The sequence below is a fragment of the Staurois parvus genome, unplaced genomic scaffold (genome assembly GCF_062004578.1).
Source record: "Staurois parvus isolate SC_StPar_1 unplaced genomic scaffold, SC_StPar_1.0 ptg000262l, whole genome shotgun sequence".
Taxonomy (NCBI): Eukaryota; Metazoa; Chordata; class Amphibia; order Anura; family Ranidae; genus Staurois; species Staurois parvus.
Window position 1 is genome coordinate 40967 of NW_028318058.1, and position 22803 is coordinate 63769.

The 22803-nt window shown below is 46.7% G+C and overlaps 1 protein-coding gene across 3 annotated transcripts in view; it reads right to left on the reverse strand.

Annotated features, from left to right (window-relative positions):
- LOC149459335 (F-box only protein 36-like) overlaps positions 1-22803 on the reverse strand; it is a 58342-nt gene extending 35539 nt beyond the window's left edge. For 2 of the 3 annotated variants that reach the window (XM_089681208.1, XM_089681206.1), the window contains exons 1-3: positions 22679-22803; positions 14952-15130; positions 14783-14832 (exon numbers count right to left, since the gene is read on the reverse strand). The gene's annotated coding sequence lies outside the window, so the exon portion shown is untranslated. Of the gene's footprint in view, positions 1-14782; positions 14833-14951; positions 15419-22678 lie in introns of those variants that run through there. The other variant, XM_089681207.1, reaches the window with a different exon arrangement.

The window sequence follows — 22803 nt, forward strand, 5'->3', positions numbered from 1 at the left end:
GCCGGCTTTTTGCGGAAACAGCCTCTTTAGGGCTATTATTACTTCTGCCGTAAGGTTGGCTGTGGGGTTTTTTGGGGCTATTGTGCCCAAAAGTGTTCTGGTTCTCTACATTGGAAGCAACACCTAATGAGCCTGGCGCCAGGCTCCACTTTAATAGCAATTAATGCCAACACTGTCTGTCCCATCTCTGACATAGCTTTCTGCATGGTGGCATGAGCCTCCATGACTTGCCCTATTGTGTTTTGAACTTCACCAAAGGACTGCTGAATCATGGCTTGATCTAGCTGGGACAATGGTCTTCAGGGATTCCCAACCGAACAGAAGTAGTTTGGGTGACACTGGAGGAGGTTCGTAACCTGGTTCCTTGCTGGGCATCAGCCTTCCTAGCTTTGGCAGCAATCAGGGCTTCTTCTTCATGTACAATCTTTAAAAGTTTTGAATATGTCACAGAGCCATAATGGTAACTGACCCTGAGCATTTTGGGATGAAGTGGTTGGGCCCCCTTCTGTACTTGGGCCCTAAGGGCCTTGCCGGCGCATTCCACTCTCACACTTCCTTACACAATTACCTGATGTAGGATCTTATTAGCCTCTGGACATATTCAGCCAACTTCTAATTCTTGCATTGGTACGTATGCTCAAACAAGTACGTCAATTCCTTGCAATTTTCAACCCTACGGAACACTTCTGGTAAGGCCTCAAGACACTCGTGGGCTGTACACCCTGGCTTGTCTTGCTGCAGGTTTCACACAATGTCAGAAGTAGGAGTTCGCAAAATTTCCACTACTCTTTGCCTTTTTACGGCATCGGCTACTTTACATTCTTCTATGGCCTGTATAGCCTGGTCAAGCCAAGTGTCAAAGTCATACTCTTGGAGGGGGGTGAGCATCTTTCCAGGAAAAAAAATCTCAATTTTTGTTAGTTATAATTGGTGGTCACAATTCAGCCAAACTGGTGGCAGGTATTCCCCCAGTTGCGTCAGCTAAAGTAGAGGGTTCAGGGTCAGGTATGCCCCTTTCGGTACCCCCGATGGTAGCATCTAGGGGACCAGGCCGCAGAATCTGCGAAACAACTTTCAGATAGATGGATAGTCTCACCTTCTAGCAGGAGAGGGATCCCTTTCTTCCATGAAGCAAGTTCCTTTAAATCTGAGACAGATTCGAGGTAGTATTACTGCCTGCAAGAACACACGTGCAGCAGTAAGAGTCCTGCGTTCAGAGCAATGGAGGGGGGACACTGAAACAGTAGGTCACAGTACTGAAATGGGCCAGAAAATCTGTGTGTCAAAGTGGTAAACTGTGAAACTGTGATGTAAGGTATACTAAACTGAAGCACCTGAAAACAGAATAATCTTTTGTAACTGGAGACAGTTTGGATTGTGGAATCCTCTCACCCGATCTGTAGTCTAAATAGAGTGGAGAACGGTCCTGCATTAGTGTCTTGCACACGTCCTCACCCTCACACAGTCTCTTTCCTTCCTCCCCTGGCAGTTCCCGGGCTCCAGATTATATAGGCTCCCACCCCTTTTGCCAACTCTTCTGGGAAATGTAGTCTGCTTTCAGCCTGTCCGGGTACAGCAGTCCTGCCATCAGCACACAAGTTCACCAATGCTTTACTATACTCAAGTCTGTTATAACTAAACTGCGGAACACCGCCATCTTGTAGTCAATCAACATCCTGCAAACAGTAACAGCTCAGTGTGTTACACTTATATATGAGTACATCAATTCTAATTGACCTTGAGAATACTAAATTGTTGAAAAGGCAGAAACCCTCCCGAATGAGGACATGGACAGCAATAACAACCTAATATTTAACCCTTCCATACAAAAAAAAATGTTATTGCATTCTTTGCCCCACTATAGAGATACTGCTCACTTTTTGTCTGGGTGACCACACAGAGAGTGGAGGGTAAGGCTCTACAATGGGGACACATACAACAATATAAACTTGACAGGCATAATACCATTTCTTTTCTCATAAAAGCTAAAAGCTGTGGCTGTAATGCATTGTTTTTCCATAAAGCAATTACTCCCCTTGCTTAAACTTACCTCTTATTTTCTCCCCAGCCATCCCTTTTACCCACGTCTCAGGCAGGCACCCAGTGCTGCATCATGGTTGAAAGGCAGGAGAATAGCATACTCCCAAATACATAGATGTATTTAGCTTAGCTTAACTTAAGCAGTGAGTGCAAGAAAATAGTGTGGTAAGTATCACAGTAGATAGGGAGTGCAGATGAGAAGTGCTGAGAATATGAGGGGGCCATTCAGACAGATATGGGGTGGAAGACATGAAAATGAATACGGCAGAACAGAATAGGAAACATCAGATTACACTTTCCTAGTGTCCATCAGATACATTTGGGGGAAGGAAATTCCCTTATCTGCATCTGAACTTGTCTGCTTAATGCAGTGGCAACACTGAAGATGAGGAAATGGAAGTGCACAGTCAAAGGTGTTGTGAATAGGTGCTCTCTAATTGCATGCTGTAAAAATTAAGATTTTTTTCTGGAAAGATGCCCATCCCCCCTGGAGAAGACGAATTTGACACTTGGATTGACCAGACTATACAGACCATAGAGGAATGGAAAGTAGCAGACGCCGTAAAAAGGCAGAGTAGTGGAAAGTTTGCAGACTCCTACTTCTGACATTGTGTGAAACCTGAAGCGAGACAAGCCAGGGTGAATTGACATACTTGTTTTTTCCTCCCCCACGTGCCTCTTCCCCTGATTTCTCTATCAAGATTGATGGCACAACTATCTGCCACCGCATGCCAAGGTTCTAGGTATAATCCTGGACTCTGAACTATACTTTCGGCCCCATGTCCAATTACTGTCCAAATCTTGCTGCCTCAACCTCCGCAAAATCTCCAAAATACGCCCCTTCCTAACAAATGATATCACAAAGCTTCTAGTTCACTCCCTGGTCATCTCTCACCTCGACTACTGCAACTCCCTCCTCATGGGATTACCTTATATATACATAGGCTAGCCCCCCTTCAGTCCACCATAAATGCTGCTGCCAGGCTCATCCACCTTACCAACTGTTTAGGGTCTGCTACTCCTCTCTGCCAATCCCTCCACTGGCTTCCGCTCACCCAAAGAATTAAATTCAAAATAACAACTTACAAAGCCATCCACAACTCCACGTAGCCCCAGTTACATCACTAACCTAGTCTCTAAATACCAACCTAATCATTCTCTTTGTTCCTCCGAAGACCTCCTACTTTCTAGCTCCCTTGTAACCTCCTACCATGCTCACCTCCAGGACTTTTCCTGAGCCTCTCCTATCCTATGGAACTCCATACCCCAATCTGTCCGACTATCTCCTACTCTGTTTGCTTTTAGAGGTTCCCTGAAAACCCTCCTTTTCAGAGAAGCCTATTCTGCCCCCATCTAACAACTGGAGTTTTATTTTCTCCATAAGCTCATCCCCCACAGCTATTACCTTTTGTATCACTTGACCCTACCTCTTAGATTGTAAGCTTTAACGAGCAGGGCCCTCTGATTGCTCCTGCATTGAACTGTATTGTACCAGTACTGTCTGCCCTCATGTTGTAAAGCGCTGCACAAACTGTTGGTGCTATATAAATTCTGTATAATAATTACAATAATAATGAGTGTCTTTGTATAGTTACAAATTGTTCTCTGCATGTGTGCCTGGTATAATGAACAAAAAAACAAAAACCAGGGGTAAAGGACCCCTAGGTAAATATATATGAATATATTGTGCATTTAAGCTGGCAATACAGGGACGCCTTTCTGGGGTTAGAATGGCCATACTTGCAGTCTACATATAGTAAAGTTTACTTTACATGGTGCCAGAATTTCTACCATATATGGATTAGTACATCCACATTATACCTCGGTGGCGGACTTTGTCATGAAGAAGCCTATCCGCATGTCAATGTATATTGTCCTTAAGAGGCACCATCCAGGCCTGTTGAATTACTACCTATATTTTTAATTATACTAGAGGAACAACTTCATTCTATTGTTATTGGGGACTTATTTATTATTGATGGACTTGATACAGCTACCTTCAATTTACTCTACATCTCCTTATGGATTCGTGTCATTATGTGATATATAGGATATAGCTGTTATGTTCATCCACATGATTCATGCATTTTCTCTGTATCCTATTGTCTTACAGCTCCTCTTGGTATCTGTTCTTCTCTATGGACTACATGCATTAACTACAGGCCTATCATCTCTCCATTTGGTGTTGGGGCTATTGCACAAACGGTGTCACCCCGAACAATCATGTCATTCCTTCCTTCATTATCTCTCTTGGTGGTGGTGAGGTTCTCTTGTCTACCTTAGCCTATCTGGCTAAGTGTCAATCTTTATCAGTACTTTTGTACTGCAATAAATGTTTTGATCATTTTCTAATCAGAAGCCCCAGTTTGTCCTCATTTGGACCCTCTTTACCTAGGGGTCCTTTACGCCTAGTTTTTGTTTTTTTGTTCATTAGCCTTGGTTGGGTCCTGAGGACACCACATAGATGTATCCATGTGAGTCGGCCTAAGTTATTGGGGTTACCATTACATTTCACATGATTTATATGGATTTACCACCCCCCTCCTTTTTTCTTTTTTGATTTTTTCCATACAGTTAGTACCACTTGAATCCTGGTTTATTTTATTTTTTTCTATGTGTGCCTGGTATGCCTTTGTGCTGTGAGTATGTAATTATGTAAGCACAGAAATCTGTATATACTCTTTTTGCTGTGTGCTGTCATTGGGGATTGAACATAGCCATTACTTTCTGTAAACTCCAGTTAGGACACAGAATGACAACAAAGGGGAAGAAGAGCAGACACACAGAATTAAAATATAACACTAAAGTTACATCACAGTATGTATGTTGGGCGAGTGTAACGATGTCAAGGAGAGCACAGAGACAGAAGTGGTGCATAAGCCATGACAGTGTAAACTCGATTGTTTGCAGGAAGCTTCCAGCACTGCTGACAGCAGTTTCATAAGATAAGTGTTGGTGGAGTACTAGGCTAATAGAAGGACATAGTGAAGTACAATCTCCAGCTATAAGTGGCAGCTCTGTATCATAGGAGGAATCCCTATACCATTGAGTACTCCAAAAAAGAGTGCAGAGAATATAAATATATTTGTCAAACGCACTTTGCACAAACCAGAATTATGTATAAATACATAGCTAAAACACACAGACATATATACTGTGTATATATATATATATATATATATATATATATATATATATATATATATATATATATATATATAGTGTATGTATATATATATCTTATGCCATCTAAAAAATAAAATTACTTTTAAAAAACCTTTTTCAGGACAAGGTCTTCTGGCATCCAGGCCGAAGATGCCAAAGTGAAGAGCATTACTAGACTATCGAACTGACATCCCTGCACTGCAGATTCCACCCCCCCCCCCCCCATTGTAATCACCAGAGCTCTGCTGTCACTTTGACAGCTGGTCTGAGCAGGCAGCTGTCACACTGATTGCGGAGCTCCATTGATTACACTGGAAGAGCCTCGCTCTCCCTGTACAACCCTCTGGTGATTGGGTAGTTGAGTTTGAAGAGAGAAGGGGCTCTTCTGCCTTGGGCTAGCCCTGGTACGTAGTTGGGTAAAATAGAAAGTAGCCATAAGGAAAAACATAATTAAAATGAACAGTTGTGTTTAAAAGCATATTTTTGTTATTACCACTGAGTTTCTCTTTATTTACTGTGTAAAAACATTATTATTTATTAATGTTTATCTATTTATTTAAAGCTTTTGCTTATAGAGCTGTTTTTTGCATATAATCATTTTAGGCCTGAAGATTAGTTACAATGTCAGAGAGTATATATTTTCTCAAAGCAGAGACCCTGAACAATAAAATGCATTTTCTATATCACATGTGGTTTCTTTTCTTCTTTGCCTATGCTAACTATATTGTAACTTGGAAGCAACTTTGGAATGCTGGGATGGTGTTTTTTCAAGGCAAGGAGTGAGGGCAATAGGATAGAAGCACCATAATAGCATACCTCCCAACAGTCCCAGAGTCCCACTTTCCTGTGTACAGGGGCTGAGCCACACAAAGGCACTGCCCTTGTACATTGTGCTCAAGTTGTTTGCATATGCAAATGATGTGTTTAAGGAGGGAAGGGGCCTGCAATGTGGGGTTGTTTGTACTAGGGGTCTATAATAAGGGGTGATCTGTACTGGGGGTCTGTACTGAAGGCTTTTATATTGAGGGGGTGGGCTGGGGGTCTCTAAAGGAGAGGAGGTCTCTACTGAGGGGGTGGGGTCTTTACTGAGGGTGAGGGGGTCTATATGGAAGAGGGGATCTCTACTGAGGGGGTGGTCTGGGAGTTGGGTTGGTATGAGAAGGGGGTCTGTAATGAGGGTTGGCTGGAAGGGGGGTCTGCACAGGAGGGGGAGTCTGAACTGAGGGGGAGGGCTGAAAAGAGGGTCTGTGCTGAGGGGGAGGTTTAGGGCTCTGGGGGAAAATTTGTACTGGGGATATGAAAATCAGAGCTGTTGGGGGGTATCTATTTGGTAATATGGATTTGAGGGGGTTGTACTGGAAGGAGGAGGGAATTTTTGGTTGTACTGTAAATTAGCCTTTGCAGTACATGTTGCAGTATTCATCATAAAGGTCAGTGTCAAATTGTGTTTTTTACATATTGTATTTCATGCCAAATGTGTTTAGCGTAGTGTGTTGTTTTTCACTGTATTCTATGCAAGAGCTTTTGGGTTTGCCAGTGAATCTATAAACCACATCCATATGATCACGCCCACTTTCTACTGGCCATGCCCACCTACTAGGTGTACCATATTTCTTGCCTTTGCACATTGCCCCTCTTTGTTGAGAAGTTGTGAGGTGTGTAATAGTTGTGACAGCAACTCGGATGTGTCTCTGGAGTTGCAGCTGACAGTCTCAAATCGTTTCTAGGACCAGCGGGGGGGGAGACCAGGAGGCTGGTGCATTCTGAAATCTGCTTACATCTTTATTTTGCCACTTAAGCACAACACACAAATAAAAGCAATGCTGGCTGAGTACCAATGAATAAGTGAACAAAAGAAGAAGAAACACAAGGTAGGAAGGGTAGAGGAACCCACACAGTGGAATGGATTCTTTCACATAACCACAAGGCAAATAAAGCTTCAAAGAAGCAGAAGACTTACAGGGCCTTTCAACAGAAACAATTCCAGGTGGCTTTGGCAAAGTATGTGACTTAAAGATAAACAGGTTTTGATTGGCTGCTGGAACCTACAGCTTGCTGCACATGGATCTGAAGACTGTGCTGCATTGCATGCTGGAACCATCTATGAACATCTTACTCTCTTGAATACAGTAAAATGTATTCTGATAACTGCATGGGTAATATATGTAACAATAGTATTCAGTGCTTGAATCTGTTATATTTACAATTTTTCTCTACACTTACAAGCATACTGAGTGTTCAAGAATGGGGACTGGGGATGAGCCATAAAAGGACTTAATAATTTGAGCACTACCTTAAGGCCTCGTGCACACAGGACGTTAAAAAAAACTCTCCTAGAAGCTGTCCTCCTGGCAGCAGTGTTTTTGCAGAAAAAACGCCTGATGCTTGTAAAAGTGTCAAACACTTTTACAAATGTTTAGGCATGTTTACATGCATCAGCGCTTGGGCATTAATTAATTTCATTGGCCATGATAATGATAACTTATTCTCGCCATTGAAATGAATCAACGCTCAAGCTCTAAACGTGTTTAGCATTTAGATGCGTTTAACCGCATTTAGTCGCGTCAAGCGTGATTCCTACCAAAACACTGCTGCTCCTGGGTGCACTGGCCCTGGGTTTTTTTGCCTGCTGGTAAACGCTACTGCTACTAAAAACTTCTAAAATTCACAACATAACATAAATGGCCGTTTGGAAGCAGTAAAAAAAATGCCTGATGCCACAAAAAGTGGCTGCAAAAACGCCCTGTGTGCATGAGGCCTTACACATATAAACAGCATACATTTATCAGAATATGTTTTTTGTGGTAAATTTACAACTTCAGATGCTGCCATGCATGCTCATGCAGTCTTTGTGGTGGCCACCTAAATGGACCTGAAAGTGCACACCCTACACTTGCATAGCACACTCTCTACATTCGTTATCTCATAAAAATGTTAAATTCCCTGACTGAGCCAAATCCCCCTTCATCTATGCCCCAGCTTTAAGTGCATGTAGCGCTACCTCCATAGGAGCTTCTAGAAAGATGCCCAGGGCCATTTTCCCCTCAGCCAGGCACTTGTCACTCCTTCCTTTGGCTCAATGAACAGTACCGGGGTATTCTGTTTGATGTTGTTATTTTTGGGTAACCTGGATGGGGATAGGGAATTGAGCAGGATACTCCAAAACTATGTACAAACAGGAGGACACTTTCCCTTCTTTAGAAATATGAGCCACATCATTGCACAAGTAAAGGGAGATGAATAAATTAACCTTCCCTACTGCACAGTCCAAGCAAAGTCCTTTCACTAAGAATTAAATAGCCCTTCAGGACATTGGACACTATGTCCCCTTTAAACACAGTTGACTTGTCTGTACTCACAAATGTCTTCAGACTATTGGTTGCCTCTTTCCAATACCTTCCAGACACTTTCTCTGTGTAATACCAGACTAAATCCACAGACGACAGGCCCCTTAGTCAGCTCCAGTAACTTCCAGCAAAAAGCACCGCCCCTCCCCCAGCTTGCCCATCTGGAACCATGAAAAACTGCACATACATGATAGAATTACCTGGGGGGCAATCAACCCCCCCCCCCCCCCACCTTAGGCTGTGATCTCCTCCTCCTTCTTTTCTAGCTCCCAAAGTGTTCTGTTTTGTATATTTTATAATATTATTCAAATTAAAATAGTCTTGGTGCCTTTTTCCTTGCATGTTGCTGCTCCCTGCTCTTGAGAGTGTGCTTAAGAGAGATTTTTTTACCCCTTGGTGGTAACTGAGAAAGAGTATCCCCTGTGGAGGGCGCAGACACTGACCACCAAGGAAGATGCAGACACTGACCACCAAGGAGGGCTACAGACACTGACCACCGAGGAGGGGCATAGACCAACTCAGCTTTTGCACCTATATCTCATTTACCAGAGCAATTTTCACATTTATTCTATAAGCATATTCTGTGATAACTCACTTTAAAGACATTTTTGTAGAGTTCTACAAGATGGCGCCCGGAGCGGCCGCATGAGCGCCAGCTCCGGCGCCCCCGCACTCCATCCGCTGCCATCCGCCACCACCCGGGCCCCTGAGCTGCCGCCGAGGTCCCCACCAACACCCTGAAGGGGCCCTGGACACTCCGTCCCTCCGGCGGAGCTCCGGCGGGTCGAAGCGGGTTGAGGCCTACCACGGCACCCGAAGCCGCGGTGTTTCCTGCCGGCCGTGGCCGGAATCGCGGCGAGGATCGCAGCCACAGCAGGACGCCTCCACTCCACAGGGGAAGCTGCCACCATCCCTACCGGCCCTACTGACACCCAGGAGGGGTCCGCCGCCATCCTGATGTTCCGGGACACCAGGTATTCAATCAGGGGCACCCACTACCCACCAGGGAGCCCAGCCGCCATCACACCGCTAGCCACCAGGGACTCAAACAGGGGCACCCACTACCCACCAGGGACTGCAAACCACCAGGGACCTTAGGCTACTATCCCACCAGGGATCGCAAGCCCACCATCCCACCAGGGATCGCTAACCCACCACCCCACCTGGGATCGCAAGCCCACCACCCCACCAGCGACCGTAAGCCCACCACCCTGCCCTCCGGCGTGCTGTCCCTCCGGCGACTCGCGGCCTACCACAACTCCTGAAGCCGCGGCCTTTCCTACCGGCCGCGGCAGACCACGGAGGACTGCGAACCGCGGAGGACCGAGAATCGTCACGAGACGCCCCGCTCTGGGCTCCGCAGATAGAAGGAAGCAGCAACCACCCCCACTGGCACGGAGAGGGTAAGCCGCCATGGGCCCCGAGTGGGTAAACCACCGCTACCACATCTGCTCCCCACCGTGCTCCACTCAGCTGTGCCCCTGCCATCGCATAGCCCTGAGCCCCGCTCCATCTGGCGGAGGCGCCCACCAACGCCTAGCCCACTCCACCTCCGGACATCGGCCCACACCACCTCCAGACGTCAGCCTACACCACCTCCTGCCGCCGGGCCTCTAGCACCTCCTGCCGCCGGACCTCTAGCACCTTCTGACGCCGGGCCTTCAGCACCCCTGATGCCGAGCCTTCAGCTCCTCCTGATGCCAGGCCTTCAGCTCCTCCTGACTCCGGGCCCTCAACACCTCCCGACGCCGGGCCCTCAACACCTCCTGACGCCGTGCCCTCAACACCTCCCGACGCCGAGCCCTGAACGCCTCCCGACGACAGGCCTCCAGCACCCCCTGACGCCGGGCCTACAACACCTCCAAACACCGCGCCCCACGGCTTGTCCAGTCGCCGAACCACTGTACCCACCGACGCCATGCCACAACACCCACGGACGCCGGCCTACAGCACCCACAGACTTCAGCCAGCTGCGGACCCAGCCGCCCACCACTCCCACTCCCCTCCCACGATTGGACACTGATGAACTCTGACACGGCACAACGGACTCTCCCCATCCTCACGTCCTGACTGAAACCTCTCTCCTCCCCGACCAGCACTCCGCTCACCCTAGCATGCCACCTGCACTCCTCCTCCTCCTCTCCTCCATTCCCAAACTTGCCTCCCTCTACCCCCCTACTCCCCCACAACAGCTCCACATTGCACCCTCACTTCTTCCTTCTCCCCTCTACGGCTCTCACCACCTCCTCCTGATACTCCACTCCCCCGCCGACCCACATGCTACCACCAACAGACCCACACGCTCCTGCGCATCCCGTTCCCATGCCACCTTCCTCACCCTTCTCCTAACCGCCGGAGACATCTCCCCGAACCCTGGCCCCCCACCTCCCCCTCTCGGCACCCCCCTGCTCCCGCCAGCCACCGCAACCCCCTCAACCTCATATCTGTCCCCCTCCTCCCCACATCCACCCCTCCTCTCTGTTGCACTCCTGAACGCCCGCTCGGTTTGCAACAAGCTCACCGCCATCCACAACCTCTTTGTCTCCCACTCCCTCAACCTCCTAGCGGTCACTGAAACCTGGATCCAAGCCACTGACTCCACCTCCCCTGCAGCACTATCCTATGGAGGCCTCATCTGGACCCACTCACCCAGACCGAGCGGCCGCAGAGGCGGTGGGGTCGGCATACTCCTGTTACCGCTGAGCACCTTCCAGGTCCTCCCTAACCCCCCCTCCCTATCCTTCTCCTCCTTCGAGGCCCACTGCATCCGGCTCTTCTCTCCCACCCCCCTGAGGATTGCGGTAATCTATCGGCCTCCTGGTTCCGCATCCCTCTTTCTAGACGACTTTGCCGCCTGGCTTCCCTTCTTCCTCTCCTCCGAGCTACCGACCATCATCCTAGGGGACTTCAACATCCCCATCAACGCCATCAGCCCGGCTACTTCCCAACTCCTCCTCCTAACCTCCTCCTTCGCGCTCACACAGCACACACAGTCCTCCACCCACATCAATGGAAACACCCTGGACCTCGTTTTCACCCACTTCTGCACCCCCCACGACTTCACTAGCACCCCCTTCCCCCTCTCTGACCACCACCTCCTCACATTCTCCATCTCCCCCTCCCTTAACCCCCCCCCCCCCCAAAGCGTCTAACCATCACCCGCAACCTCCGCAATCTGAACCCGACCCATCTCCACCCGGCAGCTGACCGTCTATATGACAGTATCCTCCCTCTGTCATGCCCTGACCTGGCCACTACTGTGTACGATGACTCACTGTCGGCAGCCCGCGACTCCCTGGCACCCCTACCCACACGTCACACCAGACCCCGACCGCTTCAACCCTGGCAATACGAAATGTCTCAAACGACGCAGTCGCGCGCTGGAGCGCTTATGGCGCAAAACCAGATCCCCTCGCGAGTTCTCCCTCTACAAAGCCGCCTTCCTCACCTACACCACCTCCCTCCACGCCGCCAAGCAAGCTTATTTCGTAACCCTTATCAACACCCTCTCCACCTGTCCTCGCCGGCTCTTCTCCACTTTCAAATCCCTGCTTTCTCCCCCCCCCCACCTCCACTCAGCATCTCACTCACCACCCACGAGATTGCTAATAATTTCCAAAACAAGATTGACGCAATCCGTAAGGACATTGTCAACTCACATTCTACCTCTCCACCCAGCCCCCCGCCCTCCATCAACTCCTCAACCCTCCCCTCCTCCGACTTCATAGCCGCACTACCCCCCCCTAAGCCTAACGCCCCGCACACTATCACCTCCCCAACGCTCCGTTCCTTCAGCCCAGCTACCCCTGAGGAGGTCTCTAAGTTTTTCACTGAAGCCCGCCTCACCACCTGCCCCCTGGACCCTATCCCCTCACAGCTCCTCCAGTCACCCCCCTTCTCCATCATTCGCTCCCTCACCCACATCTTCAATCTCTCCCTCTCCACTGGCACTTTCCCCTCCCCTCTAAAGCACGCGCACATCACCCCCATACTCAAAAAATCCTCCCTTGACCCCACTGGCCTGAACAACCTTAGACCCATCTCCCTGCTACCATTCACTTCCAAGCTCCTTGAGCGCCTGGCCTACAATTGCCTAAGCGCCCACCTCACTGATAACAACCTTCTTGATCCTCTACAGTCTGGCTTCCATCCCCTACACTCCAGCAAAACCGCCCTACTTAAAATCACCAACGACCTGCTAACCGCCAAAGCTAATGGCCATTACTCTGTCCTCCTGCTCCTTGACCTCTCCGTGGCCTTCGACACTGTCGACCACCCTCTCCTCCTTGCTAAACTGCACTCCCTTGGCATCAGGGACACTGCTCTCTCCTGGTTCTCCTCCTACCTATCCCAACGCTCCTTCAGCGTCACCTATAACACTGCCACCTCCCCCTATCTGTCGGAGTCTCCCAAGGCTCTGTCCTCGGACCCCTCCTCTTCTCCATCTACACCACCTCCCTTGGCAAACTAATACACTCCCACGGCTTCAATAACCACCTCTATGCCGACGACACACAAATTTACCTCTCCACCCCCCACCTCACCCCCTCACTCTCCGCCCGCATCGCCCACCTCCTGAACGACATATCAGACTGGATGTCGCACCATTTCCTCAAATTAAACCTGTCCAAAACCGAACTCCTGGTCTTCCCCCCACCCCACGCCCCCCCCCATCCTCTCCATCACTACTAACAACGCCACCATCACTCCCACCCCACATGCCAAAGTCCTGGGTGTCACCCTGGACTCAAACCTTTCCTTCCTACCTCACGTCCAATTACTATCAAGATCATGCAGGCTCCACCTCCGCAACATCTCCAAGATACGTACATTCCTCACCCTAGACACTACTAAACAACTCGTACACTCCCTCATCATCTCACGCCTGGACTACTGCAACTCCCTTCTCACTGGTCTACCCAAACAAACGCTATCCCCACTCCAGTCGATCCTGAACTCAGCGGCGAGACTCATCCACCTCACCAACCGCTCCACATCCGCCACCCTCCTCTGCCAATCCCTTCACTGGTTCCCTATTGCCCAGCGCATCAAATTCAAACTGCTAACTCTGACCTACAAAGCCATTCTGTCAGGGATCCGGCTATTACCAGAGATGTGTGGACCGACACAGGGAAACGCAGACTACAGGTATAGTATAAAAGAATACAATTTATTAAAGGCTAAACAATACATAAACGCAGTGCAAGGCTAAACATAAACACAGTGCAAACAAACCAAACCTCCAACAGATAATAATATGTACAACACCAAACGTAGTCAGGCGGGCCGGGTCGATAGCAAACGGACAGACCAGGTACAAGGAGCAGGCGGAAGAGTGGTCAGGAATAGCCGAGGTCGGTACAGGCAGAGTTCGTGCAGAGTCAGGATCAAAGCAAAGTCAGGATCAGGCAGGAAGCAGACAGGATGCAGGTACAGGGGCTCATGGGAACAATACACCAAGGCACTGACTGCAGGCCTGGCCATTCCTTAAATACACCTCCTGCAATCAGCCTCAGGTGATGGCTTGATTGCAGGAGTGAGCTTCTGGCTGCTGAGAGCACCCGCTGGCCAGCCCTGGTACTGCAGCCCACACGGCAGGTGAGTCCCACCACCAGTGGTGAATCCATTCCTGACACATTCACAACGCCGCCCCAAACTACCTAAGCGACCTGATACCCAAATACTATCCTACTCGTGCCCTTCGCTCCTCACAGGACCTCCTACTCTCTAGCTCCCTGGTCTCTTCCTCAAACGCCCGATTGCAGGATTTCTCCAGGACTTCCCCCATCCTCTGGAACTCCCTACCCCAATCCATCCGCCTGTCACCTACCCTCCTCACCTTCAGGCGCACCCTGAAAACCCACCTCTTCAGGAAAGCCTACCCCACTCTCACCTAACAAATGACCTTCTCCACTCCTCTCACCACTCCATCCCCCACAGCCATTTCCTCCTGTACCACTTTCCCCTCCCTCCTAGATTGTAAGCTCGAAAGAGCAGGGCCCTCTAACCCCTCGTGTATTGTATTGTTTCTGTCTTGTCTCATGTTCTGTCCACCTTGCTACTGTACAGCGCTGAGCAAACCCTTTGGCGCTATATAAATACTGTATAATAATAATAATTTTTGGATGACATTTTTTTCATTTTCTGTGCAATCTATAGACAAAAAAGTAAAAAACAAAACAATGGAGCATTCACTGGGAGTCTTACCAGGTCGACAATACAACACCCACCTGTGTTGGTTCCAAGTTGTGAGGATTACCAAATGCTCTTCATCTCATTTCTGTGTAGCAAACAAAACATTACATTGAAGGAGATACATAGATCAGGATACATTGATCCTGCGGATCCACCAGAGAATTCACTGCTTCTGTTAGAAAATCCCTTAACCTGGATACAAACCTGTCTAATTTGGTTGTTGAACCTTGAGGTCAGGAATTCATCATCTAGCATTCCTCACTTGAAACAACAAAGTGACCACTCCCTGGAGCAGGAAGCTGAAGATCTGGTGGCATTCTCCATGGACTAGAACAAGGACATTCATAGTTTTGATGTTGGCACGCGAACTGGGGCAATGACACCTAGGCAGAGAAGACCCAAATTACTAAATTGTGTGCGGACACAGAAATGACAGAAAATGGAAATCAAGAAGAAGACAGAACTGAATCTCCATTTAGTAGCCCTTGGAACCCATTTCCTGAACCACAGCATTGGAGACACAAAATGTGTGCACAAACGTAAAAGGTTAACAAGTGTCCCCCACTCTGAAACATTGGGGTGCACCTTTATGCAGAGGAAAGCTGATCTGACAATTTTTCAGACTGACAAGACTTGCAGGTGGACATTGAACCAACCTATGAGGGTCTCAATAAGAATGTAGAGGGTGTAAACTAAAGGAACCTTTCCTAAAAATTAGAGAATTGACAACTGTCAGTCTGTGCCATAGGCTGCTTCCCCAACTGAAAAGAGTGCTTTTACTGCTCGTAGGATCCTAGACAAATAGTATCTAGAATCGATCTGAAGAGATATTGTCCCTTAAAGACCATGTATGAGAAACATCTCTTACACAAGAATTGTGCAACCTGGCACTGGTGTCTATATATATAACCAATGATATGAGATCCAAGCAAGATCAAAACTGGAATGTTTTTAACAGACCCTCACAGCTGAAAGTAAAAGCTACAGCCAATGTCCATGCATACTATCATTGGATCAATCACAACAGTGGAGAGATCTCCTAAAAGGGAATTTAGAATGTGTTTTTCAAATTTTCTAAAGAGAGTACAGACTATAGAAAAGACTTTGTGACATGAGTATAGAACAACTGAGACAAGCAATAGAACTGGGAGCAGAAACTGTTGATTCCATTAGCTGAAGGGTAGAGAAAAGGAGAAAACAACTTCTTTTTTTTGGGCATAATAGCCTAAAACTGAAATAAATCTGAAAATTATCAAAAACATTTTTTTCTCTAGAGAGGCCATAGAAACCACATTTAAGCCACAGAGGAATCCCCACTAAGCAGGGATCTCTAGCATGCCTATTAGATTTAGCAGGGGAGGGAGAAAACAAATGTTATTGAACTGAGTTTTGGGGCAGGCAGCCCATACATTGTTTTTTTTCCCGACATTTGAAGTAGATGGGGGAATCACTCCCACGGAGCTACTTCCCCACTGTCAGAATACACTGAACAGTGCTGCTGGCTACAGTACAATTACTATATAGCCAATCTAATTTATTGTTATTAAAAAACACCTTTCCCTTTTAATCTGTAATTTTCTGTAAAATTCAATGCAATATGGTAACTTGGAAGACTTCTGTACACAGTTGGTGTACAGAACGTCTCCAGAAATGTCATTACAATGATACCTTGGTTCACGAACGCTTCTGTTCATGAACAACTCGGCTCATGAACCAATGAGTTCACAAAAATTTGCTTTGGTTGACGAACACGAGCTGCGGCCATCTTCCCTGCTCTGACATGTGGTCATGGCTTTTTGTAGGCGAAATCGCGGTCACAGACAGACACTGAAAGTATACTGTGAAGACACTTACAGTACTGAGAAGTTTTTTGGTGTGCTTTTTAGCACATACTGTACTGTACTGTACATCCCTGTGCACACTTGTGTTAAAGCTTTTTTGTGTGCTTTTTAGCACATAATGTACCAAGCAAGCATGGAGGTAAGGAGAAAGTGCGGAGCGGTAATGAAGGTGACAAGAATGTGTAGAGAAAGCATGTTGTTGAAAAGAAAATGCAGAGTGGTAATGAAGGTGACCAGAATGTGCATAGTGGTAATGAAGGTGACAAGAACATTCAGAGCGGTAATGAAGATGACAAGAACATTCAGAGCGGTAATAAAGGTGACAGAATGTGCAGAGCAAGCATGGTGGTAAAAAGAATGTGCAGAGTGGTAATGAAGGTGACAAGAACATGCAGAGCGGTAATGAAGGTGACAAGAATGTGCAGAGCGGTAAAGAAGGTGAACAGAATGTGCAGAGCAGTAATGAAGGTGACAAAAAATGTGCAGAGCGGTAATGAAGGTGAGAAGAATGTGCAGAGCAAGTATGGTGGTAAAAAGAATGTGCAGAGCAGTAATGAAGGTGACAGAATGTGAGAGCAAGCATGGTGGTAAAAAGAATGTGCAGAGCAGTATTGAAGGTGACAGAATGTGCAGTGCAAGCATGGTGGTAAAAAGAATGTGCAGCGCTATAAAGAAAGTGACAAGAATGTGCAGAGTGGTAATGAAGGTGACAAGAACATGCAGAGCGGTAATGAAGGTGAGAAGAACGTGCAGAGTGGTAATGAAGGTGACCAGAACATGCAGAGCGGTAATGAAGGTGACAAGAATGTGCAGAGCAGTAAAGAAGGTGAACAGAACATGCAGAGCGGTAATGAAGTTGACAAAAAATGTACAGAGCATAATGAAAGCGAGAAGAACGTGCAGAGCGGTAATGAAGGTGACAAGAATGTGCAGAGCAAGCATGGTGGTAAACAGAAAGTGTAGAGTGGAAATGAAGAAAATAACCATTGAGTTGAAGAAGGAAATTTTAGAAAAGCATCACCGTGGTATTCCTGTGGCCTCAGAGTACAAGATGGAGAAGTCGACAATCTCCACTATTTTGAAATAGAAAGCTGCCATCAGAGGAGCTGATGTGGCAAAAGGAGCAACGATGGTAACCAAGCAGAGGACGCAAGTGCAGGAAGAGGTGGAAAACCTTTTGTTAGTGTGGTTGTAGGAGAAACAGCTGACAGGTGATAGCGTTAGTGAAGCTATGATCTGTGAAAAAGACAGGAAATTGCACAGTGATTTACAGCAAAAAAACCCGTAGAGGGTGGTTTGAAAAATTCCACAAGAGAAGTAGCACCCACAGTGTGACAAGACATGTTGAGGCTTCGAGTTCTGACAGCGCTGCTGCAGCAGCCTACAAGAATTTGCGGAATTCATGAAGGCAGAAGGATACGTCGCTCAACAAGTGTTCAGCTATGATGAAACAGGGCTCTTCTGGATAAAGATGCTGAACAGAACCTATATCACACAGAAGGAAAAGGCACTGCCGGGGCACAAGCCCATGAAGGAGATCTCCCCAATGTCCTTATGGAGGGGGACTCTCCCTCCGAACAATAACCACCTCCCACCCACCTTCCTGTCCTCCACGCCAGAAGTCGTCTCAAGCAACATTAGTGTTCTCTCTCTTCATACTGTACTGTACTTTCTTTCATATTTTTGTGGTTCAAAAACAAACAAAAAAAAGGTCAGAACGGATTAACCTTATTTACATTGAAGCTTATGGGAATATTTGATTCGGTTCGCGACCACATTTGTAGGGGTCAGAACGAATTAACCTGATTTACATTGAACCCTATGGGAAAATTTACCTCGATTCGCGATCAATTCGTTCGAGTCACGGAACGAATTAAGTTTGTGAACGGAGGTATTTGAATAAGCTCAATTGGGGTGAAACGTCATCAGAATACGTGGCTTAGTGTAGGGACTGTACTGGAAGTCAGCTACATTAAATAAACCTAATAGGATGAGTTTTTTTGGTGTGAGGTTCTGTATTTTACTCTTCCTACATTTGCTAAACTGAAAAAGTTCTTTATTAATCATCACCCAGAACAGTGGAAAAGCTAGTTTTGGGACCTAGAGTGGTGCAATTTCTTTGATCTGTTAAACTCTTAGGCTAGATTCACGCTTAGCTGAGCGTTTTCAGGTGTTTTTTCAAGCATTTTTTGCATTGTTCAAGCATTTTCAAGGGTTTTTGTGCAAGATTTACAAAGATTATAGTTGTTTTTTCAGGCATTTTTTCAACTAAAAGGTGTCAAGTGCTGCTGAAAAAGAAATGAAGAGCTGCTGTTTGAGTAGAAAATCGTGCAACAAAATGCTTGAAAAAAAGCTCATGTCGCATTTTTCAAGGTGTTTGGATTCAAGTCTATGGGAACAAAAACGCTCAAATCTGCCTGGAAAGTAGCTTGTACTTTTTTTTCAAATGTGAACAGGGGCCATTGAAATGAATGGGACTTTGTTTGTTGAGCGTTTTTGAGCACAAGTGTGAACCAGGTTTTACAGTGAACCATTAAAATGTTTTAAGGGTCCATGTACACTGGGCATACAAAATGCTGCTTATACAGGCATTATGTGTTTTTTTCCTTCAGCCAGTAGAACAGTGGTTCTTAAACTGGGTTCGATCGAACCCCAGGGGTTCGGTGAGTCAGTCTCGCGGGTTCGGCGGAGGTGAAGACCCACACCCAACTCATATGATTCGTGATGACATGCCCCGCTTGTCCATCATTGGCTGCAGGTGGTCACGCAACATCGCTTAGCCCAGTGGTCGGCAAGCCGCGGCTCGCGAGCCACATACGGCTCTTTACACGCTTTAATGCGGCTCTTGTGTGCCGGGCGCCCGCTCCCCTCCCTCCTCTCGGGCGGCAGGGACTCTGCAGCGTGATCCAAAAAAAAAACCAGCCAGGGCAGCGCGCTCAAATGTAATGATTGGCCAGTCTCGCTGCCACTCACATCCTGATAGCCAGTGATTGGCTGTCAGGATGTGTGTAGGCGGGGCAGCGTGATGAACGTGAGAGGAGCTAGGCTCCTCTCACAGTCCGCCCTGAAGACCGGAACGGCGCGGGAATACGGCGAGAGGAACGCGCGGAGCAAAGGTAAGTGAATTGACACAGGGGGGACTTGGCTTACTACTTGCTACTTACTTACTACTACTATATAAGGGATGAATTAATATGGGGGATGAATTACTATAGGGGGGATGAATTACTATATGGGGATGAATTACTATGGGGGATGAATTACTATATGGGGGATGAATTACTATATGGGGGATGTATTACTATATGGGGGATGTATTACTATGGGGGATGAATTACTATATGGGGGATGAATTACTACGGGGGATGAATTACTATATGGGGGATGAATTACTATATGGGGGATGAATTACTATATGGGGGATGAATTAATATGGGGGGTGAATTACTATATGGGGGGGATGAATTACTATGGGGGATGAATTACTATATGGGGGATGAATTACTATATGGGGGATGAATTACTATATGGGGGATGTATTACTATGGGGGATGAATTACTATATGGGGGATGAATTACTATATGGGGGATGAATTACTATGGGGGATGAATTACTATGGGGGATGAATTACTATATGGGGGATGAATTACTATGGGGGATGAATTACTATATGGGGGATGTATTACTATGGGGGATGAATTACTATATGGGGGATGAATTACTATATGGGGGATGAATTACTATGGGGGATGAATTACTATGGGGGATGAATTACTATATGGGGGATGAATTACTATGAGGGATGAATTACTATGGGGGATGAATTACTATATGGGGGATGAATTACTATGGGGGATGAATTACTATATGGGGGATGAATTACTATGGGGGATGAATTACTATATGGGGGATGAATTACTATATGGGGGATGAATTACTATGGGGGGTGAATTACTATATGGGGGATGAATTACTATGGGGGATGAATTACTATATGGGGGATGAATTACTATAGGGGGGGTGAATTACTATGGGGGATGAATTACTATATGGGGGATGAATTACTATATGGGGGATGAATTACTATGGGGGATGAATTACTATAAAACAGTGGTTCTTAACCTGGGTTCGATCGAACCCCAGGGGTTCAGTGAGTCAGTCTCGCGGGTTCGGCAGAGGTGAAGACCCACACCCGACTCATATGATTCGTGCAGTAAATATTCATTATTATGTTTTTGTTTTTGTGTGAAAATCATGTTTTAATGGTTTTGCTCTTTGTTCTTAACGGTTTTGTTCATTTTGTGCACCTATGTATAAATATATACCTATGTTTTGAATTTTAGAAATCATATTTTATTTTTCCAATTAACAAGGGTTCGGTGAATGCGCATATGAAACTGGTGGGGTTCAGTACCTCCAACAAGGTTAAGAACCACTGCAGTAGAAGCAGCTCTTAGTTAGTCTATGTGTCCATGCAACATTAGGGAATTTTTAGGCATATTTAGAGAAGCCTGTTTAGAGGCAGGAGAAAAAACCTCAACAGAATCTCATTTTTGAGAGGATCTTTTGGGCAGAAAAAATGCTTAATGCTCATAAACGCACATTAAACGGCATTATTTCTGCCCCTAGTGTGCATGGACCCTTAGTGTAAGCAGTGTAAATACCAGCGTTTGACTTAGTATCAGCCTTTAGAAGTCACTGTAGAGCAGAGCTTAGACGGGAGGGAGAAACAGCACAAGGCGCAAATCAGAAGTGCTGCAATTCAAAAACTGTGTTGATAGGAGGAGACAGCAGATTGATAAAGGGATGAGCTCATTGGTGTGCGGCTTCTCATTTCACTGTCCAGTCGCAAGATAGGGAAGGAGAAGAGACCTACAAGTGAAATTAGCTGCAACAGAGAAAGATCAGGTTCCCTGCCATGCCAAGTAGGTCTATGCTGAGTGGCATAGCTGCATTAATCGTAGGACTGGATGGATAGAAATACAAATGCTTTAGCAAGTAAAACAGCTTTCACTTAAGTATTTTAGCTTTGTATGTAGCTGTCTGCCTTGAGTTCAGCTTTAGACCTCCTTCACATAGCCAGGTTGGTGTGTCCAGGCTTAGACATCTGTCCTAAACTGCAGTTAATTGCTCTATGTGCGGCTACATACGATCAGCGGCATCCGCTGTCAGCACGTCATTAGTTTAAACGGGCTGAGCAGCTGCTGCTGATTGCATAACCCGGTCATTCCAGCAGCAAGAATCTACAGATTCTTTCTGCAGGAATCCAGCAGCCGCACCAACCCTACTGCTTTCAACTGGTATACCAGGATGATGCCTGCAGCTTGTTTTTTTTCTGCCGGCAGCCAGCTTTTTTTTTTTTTAAAGCCATTCTAGCGGCTAGTTAGCTGCTGGACTGCATTTACAGGTGGTGGGAAGGGTCGCCATCTTCCCCCCACACCCACCGGTGCTTCTCTGGGTTCTCTGTCCGACTGGAAGGTTCTGATGATCTCTACGGTAAAGGAAGCCAGAAGTGACAAGCATTTTCATCACTTCCAGTTTCTCTGGATGTAAACAGCACCATTTGCAAAATAGAAAAGCATCTGATCACACTGATCATGGTGTGATCAAAAGCTTTTAAAGGCAGAGGAGACATCTGGGGTCTAATAGACCCCAGATCTCTCCATAAAGAGTTCCTGTCACTGCCTATAGCTATCACAATAGACGTTTACATTCCTTTTGAAAGCAATGAAAGTGATAGAAAAAAATTAAAGAAACAGTGTAAAAATTTAAAAAAATTAAAATAAAAAATGTTTTTTTACAGCAGTTCCAACCCCTCATGATCGCGTGCAAAAGCGAATGCATGCGTTGGTCCCACACTCCTATGTAAATTTGATGTGATGTATTGCTGCGAATGTCAGAGCGAGAACAATAGTTCTAGCACCAGATCTCCTCTGTAACTCTCCACTGGTAACCTGTAAAAGCTTTTAACCTCCCTGGAGGTATTCCCGAGTGTAGCTCGGGGTAAAGTTTCAGCACCACAAGCGGTAACCCTGAGCTACACTCGGGAATACCATGCAGCACTGCTACAGGATCTCTTCTTCACTTACCTTCTCCTGCGCTCCCACGATGTCCTTTCTGCAGTTTCTCCGGCAATGTCCTCCGGCCGATGTCAGCATCTGTCTTCTGGGTTCCGTTCCCTGCGACGTCGGGACGTACAGGGGACGAAACGGCT